Source organism: Canis lupus, chromosome X, assembly GCF_048164855.1.
Source record: "Canis lupus baileyi chromosome X, mCanLup2.hap1, whole genome shotgun sequence".
In the NCBI taxonomy this organism is placed as follows: domain Eukaryota; kingdom Metazoa; phylum Chordata; class Mammalia; order Carnivora; family Canidae; genus Canis; species Canis lupus.
The window spans coordinates 120,504,780-120,524,996 of record NC_132876.1 but is presented as its reverse complement, the minus strand read 5'-3'; the positions used below and the strand labels follow the sequence as shown (position 1 = coordinate 120,524,996).

Here is a 20,217-nt window from a genome sequence, read left to right as displayed (position 1 = left end):
AACTGTCGAGGTGATGACAAACTGTAAGAGGCCACAGGAAACTAAGGAGACATGCAAACCTAATGCAGTGCAGGGCTCTGCAACAGAAAAGTCCCATGACTGAAATCCAACCTATGTGTACCACGTAGTTAGCGCTAATGTGCAGTGTTTTTCGTTGTGATTCGTGGATCATAGTTATATAAGATGCTAACATTAGCAGAAATGGGTGAGAGGCATGTGCTGGAATTTCCTGTAGTATTTTTCCAACATTCCTGTAAATCTAAGTCTGTCTTAAAATAAAAAGATCATTATAAATGATGTAAACCTTGATTCTTATCTTAGCATTTCCCTAATTTTTGCAGGTATTAGTATCGCTTCCTTCTAGGAGATGTTGCTCTTGCTTTATCATCAAATCATGACCAATTGAGTTTCTAAGCATCCCTTGGGATATTTGTTCTCAAACTGCAGAGCCACTCAATCCTGCATGAGTCCATAGACAGTTGGCTTTTTGTTTTTTAATGTTGTGACTGCCTTAGAGGATGCAATCTCTCTTTCATTATCACCTGTTGTCCGTAGTCTCCCTTAGGGCTCACTTGTGACATTGTGTTTTCTTTGAATTTGGACAAATGTATAATGACGTGTATCCACCATTACAGTTTCATACGAAATAATTTCACTGCCCTAAGAATTCTCTGTGTCCCAAGTATTTATCCCTCTCTTGCCCCCAAACCTCCCGACTGCTGCTGATCTTTATAGAGTCTCCCTAGGTTTAGTTTTTCATGGTTGGATGGCTTGTTTCCTTTTAGTACTGGTATTATCCCCTTGTCTGGTTGTAGCACAGCTTAATTTAGCCATTCACCTACTGAAAGATATCTTGGTTTCTTCCAAATTCTGGCAATGATGAATAAAGCTGTTATAAACATCCATGTGCAGGTTTTTGTGTGGATTTAAGTTTTCATTTCCTTTGGGAAAATACCAAGAGTGTGACTGCTGGATCCTATGGTAGGAGTATGTTTTAGTTTTGTAAGAAATGGCCAAATGGTCTTCCAAAGGGCCTTAACCATTTTGCATCCTATTTGCTGTTGACTATATTTTTAAATCAGGACCTTGAATGCCATCTGGCACACAGAAGATACTAAAAAATATTTTATCAATACTGAAGTATCAGAATCACCTGGGCTGTGTATTTAAAGTGTGTATTTCCCAGCCAAATCCCTAGAGACTCTGATTCAGGAGGTCTGGAATGGGTCCCAGGAATCTGCCAGCATAATCAGTATCCAGGGAATGCTAATGTGCGTGGTCTGAAACCCACGCTTTGAGAAACACTGCTTCATGAGCTCATTCTGGCAAACTTCCCTGTCCTGCATAGTCACCGAAGATGGTTTTGCCCACTTCTGAAAAACCGTAGTTCCTGGTTTACCCTATGAATATCCCTGTGTTCTGAGATTGCTACTAGATGGTCTTTAAAATAAAACAGGCTGCTATGATGGGAGGTGGGACTGTGGTTCATTTCAAAAAAATATTTACTTGAATGAAAATCGATGAGCAAATATGTAAATTCTGACTGTGGAATTTTGGGTAAGCAGGCAAGATAGCAAGATTGGAAAGGATTTATTTTTCATACATAATACAGACACTTGAATCTTATTCAAGTATTTGACTATGCTTTCCTGCAACGAATCCAAGACTTTGCACAGACAAAGGGCATAGGAATAGTACGTAGTAAAATAAGGCATTCTCTTACATAAGCATACTATAATGATGAAAATCAGGAACTTCATGTTGATCCAGTACTATTATTCTCTATCTAGAGGCCTCTTCAGATGCTGCCAGTTATAAGAATAACATCCGATCTTATCCTTCAGTTGCTGTGTTTCTTCAGTTATTATTTTCTTAATCTAGAGTAATTCCTGAGTTTTTCCTGTCATGTGCCACTTTTGAAGAGTGCAGGTCATCTATTTTATTGAATGACTTCATTTTGAGCTTGTCTTGATGTCTCCTTATGATTAGGTCCAGGTTATGCCATAAAAAAAAAAAAAAGACTTAAGTTTACAGGCAATGTACTTTTCCCTTGGCTCAAGGTAGGTAGTATAAGGGAAGATAGGTAGCTAGAATGGGTTGGAAAGCTTTCAATATGAAATTCGGAGTTTCTGGAAGGGGGATGATTTTACTGAGGAATAAAAGAATTATGTAGGGTAGGAATCTTTCTTCATTTCATTGGTATCAGAGGCTGACAGCATAGGTTGTGATACATCACTGAAATATATCTTCAGGTTTCTTACCTTTTATTTGCACTCCCTCTTTCCTTGTTCCATGCCATCACTTTGTTGGGGAAACCATATCATTTCCGGTAGGATATCTACATTCTAGAATTTGAAGAATGCTTATTCCTGTTGTCTTTTTAAATGGAATTGCTTTCAACAAAGTAAATAGTTCAAGAGTCACAGAGATATGAAATCCTGGGCCAAATTCTAGAACAGTTTTTTTTTTTGTAAGATTTTATGTATTTATTCATGAGAGACAGAGAGAGAGAAAGGAAGAGACACAGGCAGAGGGAGAAGTAGGCTCCCCACAGGGCTCTCGATGTGGGACTTGATCCTGGGACCAGGATCATGCCCTGAGCCAAAGGCAGAGGCTCAACCACTGAGCCACCGAGGCGTCCCTAGAACAATTTTTTAAGCACTTATCATTTAGGATTTTAGAAAAAATAGCAACAGGCATTTGCAACATGGATTCACTCAAGACACATTTTGCAAGGTTCTGCCCATTTCTTTTTTTAAAAGGCATTAATGTATTTTTTTTAAATTTATGTTCAGTTTGCCAACATACTGTATGATACCCATTACTCATCACATCACGTGCCCTCCTTAATGCCTGTCACCCAGTTACCCATCTCCCCCCCACCTCACCTACAGCAACCCTCAGTCTGTATCCGATTTAAGAGTCTCTCATGGTTTGTCTTTCTCTAGTTTTTTTCTATTCAGTTTCCCCTCCTTCTCTTATGGTCCCTTTCACTATTTCTTATATTCTACACAACAGTGAAACCAAATAATAATTGTCTTTCTCCACTTGACTCATTTTACTCAACATCATACTCACCGGTTCCATCCACCTCAATGTAAATGGTAGGTATTCATCCTTTCTAATGTCTCAGTAATATTCCATTGTTTAGATTTACCACATCTTTTTTATCCGGTCATCTGTCTATGGCCATCTTGTCTCCTTCCACAGTTTGGCTGTTGTAGACAGCGCTGCTATAAGCATTGGGGCCCCTCTGATCACTACATTTGTATCTTTGGGATAAATACCCAGTAGTGCAACTGCTGAGTGCGAAGGTAGCTCTGTTTTTACCTTCTTGAGGAACCTCCATACTGTTTTCCAGAGTGGCTGCACCAGCTTGCATTCTCCATTTCTTTTTCTTAATCCCAGACTGATAGTCCCAGAAAAATCCCTTAGTCATAGTATATCTAGTTTTCAGAAAAATGATTGGCATAAGCTTTTGTAATGATAAAATACACCTCCTCTTGAGCACCTCTTCTATATGAACAACTTTATAAATATCAACTGGATATCCTGATCCTGCAAATCAGAACTCAGGAGCCAGGCAAACTTACACTCAGTTTTCAGTTTTGCCTCTTCCTGGGAGAGCTTACATGTATACATAATCACCTCATGTCCCAGCTGCCTTATCTGTAAGATAGTGATAATAGTTAGTTCTGCTTTTAGTCAGTACTTGTGAGAGCTAAATATTGTGGAAGTGAAGTGCAGGTAAAAATCTTCACATGGTGCCTTGCATGTAGTAAATTCTCATCAATTGCTGTTAGTTATCACTACCCCCATTGTACAGATGATGACACTGAGGGTCAGAAAAGATAAATCTCTGGAATACAGTCTCCCAGTTCTGAGGTCCAATGCCAAGGTCTTTTCCATAATATCCCATTGCCTTGTTATGGACAATTCAAGGAGAAAATGTTCTCGAAAACTATTTGATTACTCAGATTTGTTTCCGGTTGGGTAACACCAGATGTTCTAAGATGAAACCCATCAATGCTTAAAGTAGTCTGTGGTCTATAATAAATGGATCTACTGGATCCTTCCCACCATTTTGCCTTTGTGAAATGGATCTTTGGCTGAAATTTGGGTCATTTTTCAAATGCAAAATTAAAGGAAAGTACTCTACATAACGCTATAAAGGAACTAAAATTCTAAAAATACAAATAGAGTTAAATAAAAACTTAAGTTTTAGTTATGAGATGCTGTTACTTACATATACAACCTTCTGAGTTATTCCCATAAAAACAAAACTTCACAAATATAGATTATTTTTAAATTTTGAACTTTCTATGAATGTAATAGTGGATTTTTGTTCGAAACTTTGAAACCCCTGTCTGCCCTTCAGTGAGTTCTTTGGTCAAGAATAGGAGAGATTATGGATTCTGTATATGCTACAGGTCCCAAGCACAGGGATTTAACAAAAGTGGTTGGCGCTGGAGGCCTCCATCTCTGTGGTCATGGTCAAACATTGAGCAATAAAAAGTCCCCTCTAAGTATGAGCTGTGATGCTACCCACTGGGGATCAAACAGAAAATATGGTTCCATGACGCTCTGTAGAGATCTGCTTGACCTGGGGCTTGATGGTGCCTCCTCCGTCCTCATGAACTAGAACAGTTCTATACAGCCTGTCATGGAAAGGACAAGCAGACTACAACATCGTCAAGGCCATCCAGTGGAGGCACATCTGAGGGATCCTTTCCTTCCTCCCTGTCTTGATATCAGAAGAACTTGTATTATACCTTGAAGTTACCCAAAATAAACATGGCCTTTGTGTGGGCAGTGGATAGTAAGACTGTTGCAACAAATGGAAGTGGCAAAGGTAGTGATCCACTAAGGTTTGTCATGTACTTTTGTAAAATACTACTCTGGATTAGTAAATTAAGGGAAGCCCATACATCCTGGATATATGACAGAGATAGATCTCCATCACTATCCATCACAGACAGTATTGCTCGTTTGCATGAACCAATGTTTTCTTCCATGATGAAAGCTCGGAGGGGGAGGATGTTTATCTCATCAATGAAGGCCACACTAGAGCTAAGGCTGTAGCAGTCCAACCACATGCAGTCTTCCATCCATGAGGCTGGAGCACTCCATGTAGGTAAATGTGGATACATTCATCTGGGGGCCACCACTTCCGAGCCTGGAGCCTCTCATCCATTGTTGTGCAATATCAAGCAATATGATTATCAACAATAGAAATTTGTAAGCTAATGCACCTTTTCCTATGCAAAGTTAAACTTGGACCTGAGACAATAAATTAGTCGCCTAGAATAGCTATTGCCCTGGACCGCTGGGACAAGATATGCTTCACAATTATGCCACCACAATGGTCCCGAATACAATGGCTGTCTCATAAATATTTCTCAGATGGGGCCTCTCTACCATGATGAGGAGTTTCCCACTGAATATGTTTCTATCTCGGTCCCCTGAGAGGAAAAGCATGCTGACTGTTGTTCAGGAAATTGCTGTATTTCCTCGTAAACCTCTACAGGGATTACATTCTGACTCTCAGCTGTCACATTCCATGAGCTACTTTTATGACAGTAATGGCGGCCCCAAGTTCATGGTGAAATAACACACCTCCCACAAAAGGACAGAGGAGGTGGACTCCATACTGGCTATTCCAGGGTGTGCCAGCTCACAAAGGGAGACAGGAAATCACAGAGACATTACGGAGATTGCTTTATGGCCGTGGCCCTATAATTACCCTGGTAGAGCAATCCCTTCCCATCTTTTGGTTCTAACTGCGAAAGCTGGGTACTTGAACTGGACACTCACTGCTGAACTCCGTCTTCCATCAAAGCCAATTGAAAATGCCATTTTGTTTGCTCCTTTTTGTAAAAAGGCCCTGCTGTCAAGATCACTCTTATGCCTTTGCACTACTTGTGCTAGGAATCACTTCAGATGAAAGGCTACAATTATATCCAGATGAGTGTAGAATGGGGGTAAGGGTAAAGAGGGATGGATACCTGCTTTCAATACCTGCTTTCAAATGCTGCCTTTGGGATAATCATCTTATTTATCTTTGAGATGATTGTGAACAAGCTCAGGTCAGGGAAAGAGGAGAGTTACTATTTATCCGTCAGATAAATTTAGAAGATTCTGGAAATGCATACTTAGTAAGAAACAATTCCATAAATGTCTATTTGTCTTCTCTTTAAATTCCAATGACTAAATTTATTAATTTTCAATTTTGGTCAATTTATATCTAAACCTATTTCTAGGCAGATAGCTACTGCGAGAAAGAGAGAGAGAGAGAGAGGGAGAGAGAAGAAATGGTGGCTTTGAAGTAATTGTTAGATTTTTAATATTTTCTTACATAATGCTATGTTCCATCTTGTAAAGCACTTGGGAGCATACTAACATATGCGTCCACACACATATATCCCCTTATTATTTATTTAAAAATCTGTCTAGCATTAATGGAAAGGATAAGGTATAAGGGAAAACAAGATAAAACTTTGTTTTCAATCATAGGAAGACTATAATTCAGTTCACTGTTTTAAGTATTTTGAAAGGATGTCATACTCTGTGTCAATATATTGCAATTAAATTCTGTTTCACTGACGCTATAATTCATTTATACTGTGAAACCTCGGATGTTTCCTTAATTGATGAATCCTGTATTCATTTGAAATGTACATGAATTACTTTTATTTATATTTGAAGTGCTACCGACTGAGTTTGGATTTTCATTTCCTTAAGTGGAAATCTATCATTTCATTACAATGACAAAAATTTATTGGTTTGCAGTAATGATTGCATGTAAGGGTGAATCACTTAGACTTTATACTATCTGTAGCTGGGGTAGATTAAAGATGGGCACGGATTTTGTGCAGTTCTGCTCCTCAAATGATGAGAGTCCATTTCCTAACCCCATGAATTAGCACTGGTGTCTTAGTTTGCTGTCACCAATTGAATGTGTTGGAGTGATTAATGTTTCAAACCTGGACTTCTAGAATTCCACAAGGCTTGCATTTCTGTTCTCTTTGAAAACTGCTACTGTATGAACAAGCCCGTCTATCCTCCTGGAAGAAGTGAGATCAGATAGGCAGAGGCCCAGGCAACTTTGCTGTCCCAGCCAAGACCCCAGAAAATTGACCCCAGAGAAGCCACAAACAACTGACATGAGCCTCAGCTGAGTCCTGACCAAATTAACAAGACCCAGTAATGTGAGAAAATTGACAATTGCTGTTTTAAGCAATGAAATTGTAAGTATATCACTATGCAGCAGTAGGTACCTGAGACCAAACATAATTAGACAATTCATTGCAAACTATATTTATATAAAGCCTGGTAAAAGATAATGACAGTAAATTCAAACTTAAACTAATGTAGAAATTACATTTATATCCTAATATTTGTTCTTTTTAGAGGAAGAGAAGTTATATTATTTTTTTAATCTTTTAAAGTAAACAGATTGGTTAGGTAAACAGATATTTCCATGATACCAAATTCCAAGAAGGATTTGTCTTGTGAACATTTTATATATAGCAGCTGTGTTAACGAAAATACAAAAATTATCATTTTTGCTGTCTCATACTCAAAAAGGCAATTAATGAATAGTCAAAGGTAATTAATCTATTTTTTTAAAGATTTTATTTATTTATTCATGATAGACATAGAGAGGCAGAGAGAGAAGCAGGCTCCATGCCAGGAGCCTGATGTGGGACTCGATCCCGAGTCTCCAGGATCACGCCCTGGGCCAAAGGCAGTCGCGAAACCGCTGAGCCAAAAGGTAATTAGTCTAATATGAAAGCTGTGAGTATTTCTGGGGACATATTTCGATAAATTTTCCAACTTAGGAAATCTAAAGAATATGTAAGATTCACATGGCCCATAAACCACTTTTTACAACCTGTCTCTATTTCCAATTCTGTTTTATGTTAGAAGTTACCATCTAAAATTCAACTTTTCAGAGTGTGTCCATGGATGTCTTTAATGGTATTGTTCTCAAGGGTAATGGAGCTTATGGTCTAGTATTGAAAGAAGAATCCTTATTGCTGTGGCTCTCAGGTTGGAACGTCATTCCAGACGTTGTGCAACACACAATTGTTATCAAGACCTACAAAACCGTTGTTGAGTTCTTCTTTCTACAATCCAACCATCATTTGGTTAATCAACTTAAGTTATTATAACATCCTCTGCCACATCTTAAATTAACATGCTAATAATTATAATGATTATTTTACTATCAGAGGGACAGAGTTCAATTGCGTTTCAGACCACATGAGATTAACAGCTGCTTCACCAAGATGAAAAAGTGGCTTCAGAGGTTATCACTTTTGAAGCATGCTTGTATTAGTTTACCCTGGTGCCCTGCGGATGAAATAAAATGATAAAGCAGGAAAGTCTTTTTAAAAAAATCTTCAAATACTCTTAATAACACCGGGAAATTGGCTGAATAATCAAAACCAATATAGAACTCGTGTTTTTGGCACTTATGTTCTTGCCAGAAGGATAAGGTGATATAATGGATTTTGGCTGTGGTCTCAAATGTCAGTAGGGCTTGCCTAAAATTGGAAGAAAGGAGCTCTGTTCAAATGCCAGCACAATAGTTTATCATTTTGGGGAATGTGGATAAGACCCTTTAAATCTCAGAGCATCAGCTTTCTCCTAAAAACATGGGGTTATTAATATTACTTCTTGAGAGTGTTGCTTAGAGAATTAAATCCACTGGTACATTCAGAATGCTTAGAACACCTGGAAGACATTTAACTGTTCAATAAATTATAGTTATTATTATTAAGACTGCTTGGTGCTCACATAGGCCTGAAAATTTGGGAACAGCGCTTTATTGAGAATAAAATTAGTGTAGAATTCTGATAAGCTTTACAGAGAAGTCATGAATCACAATGTTTGTGACACAGACAGTTGCCTCTTTTTGAAACCGGTGCAGATGATTATTTTTTTCTCCTAACAGACTCATGCCCAAGGGATTAGAGGAAGCACAACAAGAACTGAGGTGTCTTGTTTGAAATAGGATGATAATGGGGGAAGAGGCCATCCAGAGTAGTATTCTGTTAGACTGATTAATCACATGAATTACAACACGCCAGATAACTTTGCTGATACTCCCAAGTCATTAGTGATTTTTGGACCTACATGAAGAATTTCAGAACTATGAAATCTCCAATTTATGGTATATTTAAAAAAAACAATCCCAATGATAAAAATAATTACATGTTAGGAGAAAAGCTGACAGTACAGATTAGTGAAAAGAAGTAAAAACAGGCTATCTTTTTTGGAGCCTAAAGTTTTGGTGTGTTGTCTCCCAATCTTTCTTGACCCTTAAAGGAGAACCACAAACTAAATTCAAAATTACTTTGTAAAACTTGGTGGTGGTTGTTGTTGTTTGTTTGTTTTTTCTTCTTGAATAAGAAACCAAGGTGTTACTTCATTATCTCTGACAGAGGAAGCTAAACAATGAGTTCTCAGATTCCAAAGACAGCATTCCAGATATTCCAAAAATATCAAAATTTTTGTTTATAGTCTTGGAATTGCTTTAATAGAGCTCAACAACAACATCATCAACAACAACATAATAGAGCTCAACATTTCTGGATCCTTGTTCTACTGAAAGGCTAAACTTTGAGTACGTGTCTAACATAAACAAGTTTGCATTAGTCCTGTATTCATAGGTTAGAAATATGCTGATGAAATTAAATTAACAGGATGTTGAATAAAAATAAAAGTGTATTTTCTGGTGTCTCTAACCCCCCCACCCCACCCCAAAAAAAGCTAAACTCTGAAATTTGCTTTGTTTTTAAGTTTATGGACACTCTGATTTAAGAAAAGCATATTTAAAAAATGACCTCATAATGCTTCATATCAGCACCATCCATGAATCATTGTGGTAGAAATGTACGTGATTTTCTGATACCAATTTTAATTAGGTGCATAAGAGTAGACTGGAAGCCTAATAGTTACACCCAGAGGCCTTACAGAATATGGACCCAAAGTGGGGGGTGGATGTAATACAGTCTGAACTTAGCTAGAAGACTGCTGGAAAGCTACATGGGTAATTGCCCTTTTAGAGTTTAAAGTTGGCTCTCCAGTCTGCATTGAAGTAGATGTCCTGAACTGAAGTGAACCTCTGGGACCTCTTGAAAAATTACATCTTTCCCTGGACTCGTATACCTTGGGTCATGGCAGACATTTCTGGGTCTCTTATCTGATTGACAACCACCCATCAGCTCAGCGATCCAGCTCTGAATGTGCACATGTGCTTAAGCGGTTCTGGACTTGGCCATACACAACCCCCGGACAAGGAACTTGTGAGGAGATAAAGGAAATTGCTAGCGAGCCACTTCTGTGGCTCAGGACCGAAGCCATATTAAGAAAAGAGAAACCGGGGATCCCTGGGTGACGCAGCGGTTTGGTGCCTGCCTTTGGCCCGGGGCATGATCCTGGAGACCCGGGATCGAATCCCACATCGGGCTCCCTGCATGGAGCCTGCTTCTCCCTCTGCCTGTGTCTCTGCCTCTCTGTCTCTCTCTGTGTGACTATCATGAATAAATAAATAAAATCTTTAAAAAAAAAAAAAAAAGAAAGGAGAAACCTATTTATCATCTCTACCACCTGTGCCTTGCAGAGGCCACAAAATGATTGAGGACAATCTTGCAATAAGTGTGCCAAATACATGAATTTCCCTTTCGATTCTCTGTAGAGTTGATTTCTAAAGATACAATAGAAAATAACAGAGCAATGAATCAGTGCCTGGCAGATCCATGAGTCTTAACGCAGGGGAATGACTGGTAGTCTGCCAGACGACAGAGGAATTCCCCTTGAAATTATTGCTTTAACTCAGATTTACAAACAGATATTAAAAATACAGAGGAGGAGATCTCAAATCACCAGCTTTCAAAGTTAACAACCAGAGAACGCATCACCATCACATTTCCTTTCCTTGGAAAGACCTCATTTTTGCCATGTGTTAATTAAGCACTTACTTGAGTCATGATGTCTTTGCTCTCAGCATGTCATGATTTGGGCGCTTCCTAATTGGTGCCCACCCACTCCATTGCAATTTCGCCTTTTTTTTAACTTCATTCAGCCAGTTGACTGATTTGCTCTACAAATATATAGAAGCATAAAGACTCCAGTTGATAGTAGTGGTTTAATCTGACTTCTCACACCACATTCCAGTGTTTCATGAAGGCACCTCATGTTTTATTTCCAGACCGTGCTGTTTGCTCACTGCAGATGGATAAGTGAAAACGAAATGTGGCCACTTCCCTGTCCACAAATTACATTGCATCTGTACCTGCTCCTCTGTTTTGTTGTTTTCATTGCTGTTGTTGTGTTCACCCTAAAAGAAAGATTTTAGTGTCAAAGGAAAGTCTGGGTCTGGGCTCTGAGAAAGCATGCAGAAGCAGCAGCTAATAGGTATATGTGTTCACTGTAGCATAAATCATAGGGTGTCGGAAAAAAAAAACCATCATAGGGTGTCAACAAGCAGGCGTGAGGCATTTATGGATATAAAATCTCCCAATCTACTCGTGTTCCAACGACCTCTTTTGGGGGTTTTCACTGCTTTTCCTTGTCCTGCTATTTAAGTGGGGAGTATCTAGGAAACTTGCATGCATTGGGTGAGATGATGGCAAGCTCTTATTTAGGCAGTGTTGGAACAGGTGGAGAGTTTTAATCTAGAAAATGCAGGGTTTTTTTGTTGTTGTTGTTGTTGTTGTTGTTGTTTAAGAGAGCCAGGGAAAGACCCTATGTGAGCAGGGCAGAGGGAGAGGGAAAGAGAGAACCTATGGCAGGTTCCACACTCAACATGGAGCCTGAAGTGGGTCTTCGATCTTATAACTCTGAGATCTTGACCTGAGCTAAAACTGAGAGTCGCATGCTTAACTGACTGAGCCACCCAGGCACTCCTAGAAAAGGCAGGATCTTTCTGTTGAAATAACTGAAAATTACGAGGTGGAAGAAATGAACATAGGCTGTTGGTTTCCAGAGAGCAGATCTAGATCTCAGAGGCATAAATTACCAGGAGGCAGAGATAACAAAGACATTAGAATATGCTAGATGTGAGAATTCTATTTTTTTTTAAGATTTTATTTATTTATTCATGAGACACACACACACAGAGAGAGAGAGAGATTGGCAGAGACACAGGCAGAGGGAGAAGCAGGCTCCATACAAGGAGCCTGACGTGGGACTCGATCCTGGGTCTCCAGGATCAGGCCCTGGGCTGAAGGCAGCGCTAAACCACTGAGCCACCAGGGCTGCCCTAGATGTGAGAATTCTAAATATGCTACTGTTTCAGAAAGAACATCCATTAATATCATTATGATGTACATTCAGCTTTCCAAAAATATTGCTATTCCTTATAATAGTAATTTTAATGCCTTTTATGTGTGTGCCTCTTACAACATTTTCAACAGTTACTATTACTGTTATTCTTGATGTTATATTATTATTAATTCAGAGTTTCCTAGTTATAATAAAGTCTTGGCAGACACAGATCATATATCACTTGCTCACTTCATTATCATCAGTACTAACCTGATTCCTGACACGGTAGACACTCAATTAATACTTGTACAGTAATAAATTAAAATGGTACAATGAAAGAAGCATACTGGTTTTGGGTCTGATTGTTAAATAAACATAAAAAGACACTGGAAACCATGTAGAGAAAGGAGGATATAATTATATTAGGAACCACTGTGAAACAGTCACTAGTATTGAGCAATACATTTAGTCCCGATGGAGTTTTCTGGAAATGGAAGGAGTCCTGTTGTCTCTTTCCTCTGTGCATTGAAAAATGGAGACATTCACAAAGATGTCAACTGGGTCCCTCAAGAGAGGCCCAGTGCTTCTATTTAGATGTGTTGGACACCATGAAACACCCAATGACTTTTAGAAGAACAGCGTAAGGGCTACAGATGTGTTATTTCAATCTAATGGTATATCAAAATCCTCTTTTTCTTTAATAAAAATGTGTGTCATATAGAAAGGTTTCCTTAAATAACTAGATACCAGGGAGCAATGACTATTTGAGAGATAAGTGTTTGGGTAGGTGTAAATTAGTTTATACTCTCCATTGGATGTGATTTTGCCAGTACATATACTAATGTGGATATGAGTAAGCTAGTCTACAGATTTCACTGGATATGAATAATCTAGTTTACAGACTGCATTGCTATGGGTAACCTAGTCGATAAACTTTAGTGGATATCAATAACTAGTCTACAGACTCCATTAGGAATGATTAACCTAGTCTATAGACTTCACTAGGCTTAAGTAAACTGGTTTGTAGACTTCATTTGGTGTAAGCTGCTCTATAGACTTCGCTATGTAAGTAAGCTAGTCTATAGAATTGACTGCATTATGGATAAGGTAGTCTAGGCTTTAGGCTTAACCAGATAAACTAGTCTACAGAGTCTGTTAAGAATGGTTAATCTAGTCTATAGACTTCACTCGTTCTAAGTAAACTAGTCTGTACATTCCATTGGGTATCGATAAAGTAGTCTATAGACTTAACTGGATATGGATAAGCTTGTCTACAGACTCCATTAGTTATGGGTAAGCTAGTTTATAGACTTCCCTGGGTGGCATGTGTACGGTAGCCTGTGGACTACTTTCATAGAAATAGAAACATTTACATGGGGGCAAAATGCACAAGTGAACATGACAAAGTGTCAGGATGGGCCAATACTCTTGAGAACAACCACCTGGATAAAATATCAGCAATATTTTCCACTGAGTAAACTCTCGCATCTGTTTCCCATGTGTTCTCACAATCAGCAGGTGCAAAATTAAGCAAAATAGAACCACCTTGTAACTAGCGCTCTCTCATGGTTAAGGACTCAGAACCACAAACTACTTCCCGATGCTTTTCCTAGTTGCAAGTGATAGTAATAACAGATGACAGTAATATTATTAATTCATTATGAGAAGTCCTTTGGCCGATAGTCTCAGATAAATTTTTCTGAAAGTGTGATTGGTTAGAGAATGATTCTTAGAATGATTAAAGCGTTGAGTGTTGAGAAAGACCTAAACAATTTGGGACAAATTCAATGATTCTAAATATGCATACTGCTAATTCAAAGATTTTAGTAGAAGTCGGAGGCTAATTTAAATACTCAGCTATCTCTCTTTTTTAAAAAAAGATTTTATTTATTTATTCATGAGAGAGACAGAGACACAGGCAGAAGGAGAAGCAGGCTTCATGCAGGGAGCTCAATGTGGGACTCGATCCTGGGTCTCCAGGATCACACCCTAGGCCGAAGGCAGGCGCTAAACCGCTGAGCCACCTAGGGATCCCCTACTCAGCTATCTCTTTAACTTAGGTATTTCACCAATTTAGTCTTATAAATCTCTAATAATTTGATTAATACATTTCTAATATTGATCATTATAACTAGATAGCAAGTAATGAATTAAACATTTTAAAGTCACATATTCTAAAATTTTAATTGTGTGAGTCATAACGAAAAATTATAATAGGTTGGAATTAGTCTATAATGATAACATGTCAGTGATAGTTTAGCTTGCAGATTTTTTTTTGTAACTTTCGTTTCTCTGTAGCTAATTGTTTTCTCTGACAAACTGACTAAAAGAATATTAGACATAATAAATGTGAAGAAACTGTATTTACATCATTGTCAGGGGTCTAAGGAAAAGTCAGGAAAATCTCAATGTTTATTTTCTATTTCACAAATATTTTCTAGTAATTAAGTGTGTTCCGTGGCTAAGCCTTGTTGAAATGACAAGTTATTTACACCTCTGGTTTTGATGGGTGTTGTCATGGCATGTTAGACTCTCCACTTTGTAAGTTTTCAGACTTTCTAATTGTGTAGGCAAACAGGCTGCACAGTCCATAATAATAGGCAGGGATAATTCAGATGATAGAGTTTATAATGCAGCTGAACTAGTACTTTGTTTTACATAAAACTGCATCCTGGCCTCTTTAGTAAACAAATTATTATTCTATTACCTCCTCCAGAAAGATGGTGGTTGTTTAAAATACAGTATACCTATTATATGTTGGTATTAAGTGTCTTTATGGCATTAAAATATCCCAGGGATGGAGAGAGTCCAAATCACTGGACTCATTTCACGGCTTCACTGAGCCCTGACAGATCAATTTAATACGTGAACATCATTAATGTCAACATTTCTCATACAATTTAAGGTTCCCAACATATAATACAGGGACAAAGTCCCAATTTGGACTTGGAAAGATAGTTAAGAAAAACCATTAAGATTTAGGAATAGGGGAAATTACAGTGGTTAGTAATGTAGTATGAAATATTCTAGAACATTCTCCATTTTTTAGCTGCCAGATACTAAATATGGAGTGATGTTCACCAAAATGTGCTGACAGATTTAGATTATTATTTCAGAGCTCATGACATTTGTACACTGTATCCAATATGCATACAGAACCTATAGAGACACAAGTTGTATCTTCCCCAACCACCTTCTACCATCTTGTTTCTTGTGAAGAACTGACGTTGTTATAGCAACATGGAAATCCAGTGGACATGGACTGACCCCGTCTTTAGGCTCTTAGTCCTAAAATAACACTTCCTTTTTTCTCTTTTCCATATGTAACAGGAACATACCTTATGGCTATTTAGAACCATATGTGCTTTCTCAAATACAAAGACAAAAGACATTCATTTTATGCAAATTATCGTAACCACTGCCATAATTTTTTTGATAATCATTTTATAGCTAATATTTCCTACTGTAAAGAATATGTTTTTAAATCATATTACCGGTCTTTGGTCTTGTAATCAAAAGTCATAAAAAGAATGCATCCTCGAAGGATTTGACTTTAGGCACTTTTGTCTGTGTCTATTAAAAAATAGTGATGTAGAAACTTGAAATACTTTTGACTTCACCTACTGGTGTTTTTAAATGGGAAATACAGTTGTATTTAGAAAAGGAGATCAAAGTGGGAAAACCCTATAAATGGACTCTAGGAAATGTGGAGTGATGGATAGGGTACAAATGACTAACCTTTGGGAAAGTGATTTCTCCTACACTTCATTTTGCCTGGATTTTCTCATTCTCAGTCACGTACTTTGCAATGACATTCTTTAGACATTCTTACCCAGAAAAGCATTTAAGATCCTGATCACAGAATAAATATTATTCTGTGTTTAAAGACCCCTATTTCAAATTGCTTTTATTGTGGATCCTGCGCATTTAATAACGCAGTTAATGAGAAGTTTGTTTGCTCCTGGAATGATGAGACAGATTTTGAGAATTTATCCCCACGGTGCTTCCATTTGCCTATCTTAATAAATGAGACGTCAATAATGTGCCTTTGAGTTTTACTATTAATATGAGTTTGCTGAACGGAAACCTGTTGCTTTCAGCCAAATCTCAGGGAGTATTTGAATCTCGGAACTTAGCCATGAAATAACAGCAGGCGTTCAGCAGAGCCGTGTCACACCTATGTCACTTCATCTCCTAGTCATAATTATGAGCTCATGTCTGAATTTTCTTCTGCCGTTATTCAGGCATCGGTGGGATCAGAAGGAAACTAAGGGAATGGCAGAGAGGAATACCGCACTTCAGGTGGGGGAATAATCAGAGTCTTGTATAGAGATGTCTAGATCTCATGTACGACATGTATGTATATAACATGAGTATTTATTATATATAATATGCATGTTCTATAATATATGCCTATAGATCATGTTCATTATATACAAAATAATATCATGTTTGTAAATGTATATATATGATTATAAATACACATATGTATGTATGATACTGATTTCCACCTACCCTAATATATATTTTTTAAAGATTTTATTTATTTTTTCATGAGAGACGCAGAGAGAGAGAGACAGAGACACAGACAGAGAGAGAAGCAGGCTCCACGCAGGGAGCCCGATGTGGGTCTCGATCCTGAGCCTCCAGGATCACGCCCCAGACCAAAGGCAGTGCTAAACCACTGAGCCACCGGGGCTGCCCTACCCTAATGTTTTAAAGTTGACTTCAGTTTAGGCTTATTTTTCATTATGTTTTGTTTCTTCTTTCTCTTTCTCTTGCTCCGTTAATACCAGTAACTTCAGATTTGAGAGTGTCAAAGTCCTAAAGTGATAAGATATTTAAATCTAATCATGTAAAAAAGATTCTAAGGGATCCATAGAACTTATTTTTGCATGACATGTAGAACTTAGTTTTTACATAATACTTTTACCATAATAATAATAATACCATAACTAATATTTTAAATAACAGTGGGTTTGGTTATTTGATCAAATTCAATTAAGCCAACTCATTGTTGCATAAGAAATGAAAACATATTTACAGATTCACTGCAGTCCCTGGTCTCAGGGATGAGAATCCGAATCATTCATTCACCGCCTGCTGTGCCTGCTTGCATAGCGTAAACGTACGTGGAATACACGGTTGGCCACCGGAACTGAGTGTGTGGAATATTCACACATACACTTCTTAAATTGACAGCCTTATGCATTCCTCGCAGTTTACATAAAAAATATGTATGCTCCCTGTCAGGAGTGTTACTGTTCTGTCTTTGTTTTTGCTTTTGCTTTATTTTGTTGTTTTTTGTGTTTACGTACGCAGTTCATCTTAAAGTATGGAAGAAAAGTTCTCATTTTATGGGAGGCTTGTATTTGAATGATTCGGAAGTAACCATTACCTTCGTGAAATGCATCAGATTAAATTCGGCCTTCTCATTGATTAGATTGTCAGCAGTTTTCCTTATTTACTGTAGCTTTTCTAAGAATGGGTTAAGGTGCATCATCAACCTACAGAAGTGCTGTTTAAACTGGAAAGGCTAATCGTGAGCTTAGGGTCTGCACAGTTAAGTTGCTTTATTTTTCTGAAATGCACACATGGCACGTTGAGCCGTGTTCTTCCCTAGAAACCTTGAAGCAAAGAGCTCTGATCCTTGAGGCTGGCGGTCACCCCAACCACATCCTGTTGTGGCAAGTCAGGAGGTCAGGTGTCTCAAAGGAGAACTTGGTCTTTCAAGTGTGATACCGTGTCAGATCATGAGCATTATTTAATAATGACTGAGGTGTGAGCAATCAGGTGAATGGCTCAGATCTTTTATCAAGAGCCGTAGAAGACATTTTGTTGTGAAAAGATTTGAAGTCGCACAGAGTGGATCCATGAGATGTTCCTCTCATCTGTCTTATATGAGATTATAACATTTAGACTCAATTTTGAGGACAAAGGATTTTTAAAAGCCAGCATTTTATCTAAAATATTTTTAAAGAAAAAAATATAAAATAAAATAAAATAAAATAAAATAAAATAAAATAAAATAAAATAAAACAAATAATAAAATATTTTTAAAGGCAAGTAAAATGAGGAAAAATCCCTTCAATGATATATGCTCTATTTACCTAATTTGTATTGTTTTGTAGGGAATATATTTGCCGGTCTGAATTTCACATTCAACTATCATTCAACATTGATGCCATAGTAAAAAGAAATGAATATTTACAGGTTAAGAAAAGAAGTTTGCATCTGAGAAATTCACTTCATCCTTTTTTCTCCTTTTTCTTCCCCAACTGCTAATAAAAGTTGAGATAAATTTTTAGAATACAGATTTTTTTTTCCCTGTTGCTTGTTACCATCTTTCATAGCCACGGTATTTCAAACTATTTTTGATATTTTTATTACACCTATGGGGGATATGAAGGAAAAAATAACTTAATGAAATTGTGTCTATTTCTTTTCTGAAAACTTCAACAGGTTGCTCGTCAAAGGGATGGTTAGTTGTAATAACATTTTACTATGGTACATTATTAGCGGATGATGGTGTGAGGTGTTCATTTCTGTCACAGTCAGGGAAACCATTTCCTTGCTGTGCTCTCAATTTAACTTAAATCTTATGATTTCGTGTTTTTAACAAACACCTCCTTAATTTTTGGCACTCCGTCCCTCCCACTGACAGCCCGATGCCTGGTGGCTGTGATTGTTAATGCATACAGTGATGGCCAGAGGAACATATTAAGTACAAACCTTAACTTGAGGACGGCTAAAATCACTTAGAGTTTAGCAACATTTCCTCATACGTTTAAAAATATTAATAAAAATAAATATCACAGAGCCAAATGTTTTTTTTTTTAAATCACAAAACACATGTTCCTTGTATTGCTTTCGGCGTACACACAAAAATCAGTCCTTTGGGGAAGACGTAGCTTTTTGAGTTTAGTAATAATGAAAGAGGAATTGAAACATAGAGTGACCTACAGATGCTCCTGAATCCTGCGAGGTCTTTAAGTATTTCTTTTAGGTACATATCTGGGTGCGTTGGTAGCAAACACACATTCTGCACAGATGTGCCTTTTTGTTTTTTTGTTTTGTTTTCTTTTGTTTTGTTTTGTTTTGTTTTGTTTTCAGATGTGCCTTTTGGAACACGCGGTTGTCACGATGGAGGAAAGGCGACAGATGCTGATTCTGAGGAGCACGGCACCACTGCATCTCATGTGGGGACATCCGTGCAGGTGGCCAAGTCAGCCCCTGCGTCAGTCCCATTGTTTATATTTCTCTCCACCCAATGGCTTATGACAAGTTCACTCACATCCATCCAGCACCCCATTCCTGTCCCAATCTTCTATATGTCCAGGTCAGCTTTGCAGCTCCGTATGGAATACCGTGTAAGACAATGTGCTGTGCCCACACAAAGCTTGCGTCTACACTGAGAGAATGGGTTGGCAACCCAGCTGGGATCTAGCTTTTGCTTCCCTTCCTGAATCCTCCCTGTGCCTCTGGGAGTTCCTTATGGCAGGCTGAGACCAACACCCGCCATCACTTACTCATAAGGCTGACAAGGCTCGGGCTCCTGTCCCTTAATCTCGCTTAGTGCCTGTTCTGAGTGCATGTGATTTCCGCTTGTGTCAGCATCAGGCATCCTCAGCATCAGCCTCCATGCTGCCAGAGAAGTTTCCAGTGGACACGGCTGGGGTAGCTGCACCCAGAGCATAGCCATACCCTCAGAATAACTATGCCTGCAGCATTTCCCCTTCCCTCCTCCGTGGTGCATCCTCTCTACATGGGGCTTCACCTGAAAACCAGTATTTGGAGCTATGCCTTCACAAGCATTCACCTGACTCCCTGCCTGGAATTGAGCCCATATGCTAACGTCTCCTTGTACACCTAATTTAGCCAAACATCCTGTGCTCATCTTTAAGCTGATGACCCTAAAGAGAGAGCGTATCCTCACTGTAA

The 20,217-nt window shown here is 38.2% G+C and overlaps 1 protein-coding gene across 2 annotated transcripts in view; it reads right to left on the bottom strand.

Annotated features, from left to right (window-relative positions):
* Positions 1-11,041: 11,041 nt before the first annotated feature.
* The window catches only part of PNPLA4 (patatin like domain 4, phospholipase and triacylglycerol lipase), a 181,827-nt gene continuing 172,651 nt past the window's right edge, over positions 11,042-20,217 (bottom strand). The window contains exon 11 of one of the 2 annotated variants that reach the window (XR_012026297.1): positions 11,042-11,347. The gene's annotated coding sequence lies outside the window, so the exon portion shown is untranslated. The remainder of the gene's footprint in view (positions 11,348-20,217) is intronic. The other variant, XR_012026298.1, reaches the window with a different exon arrangement.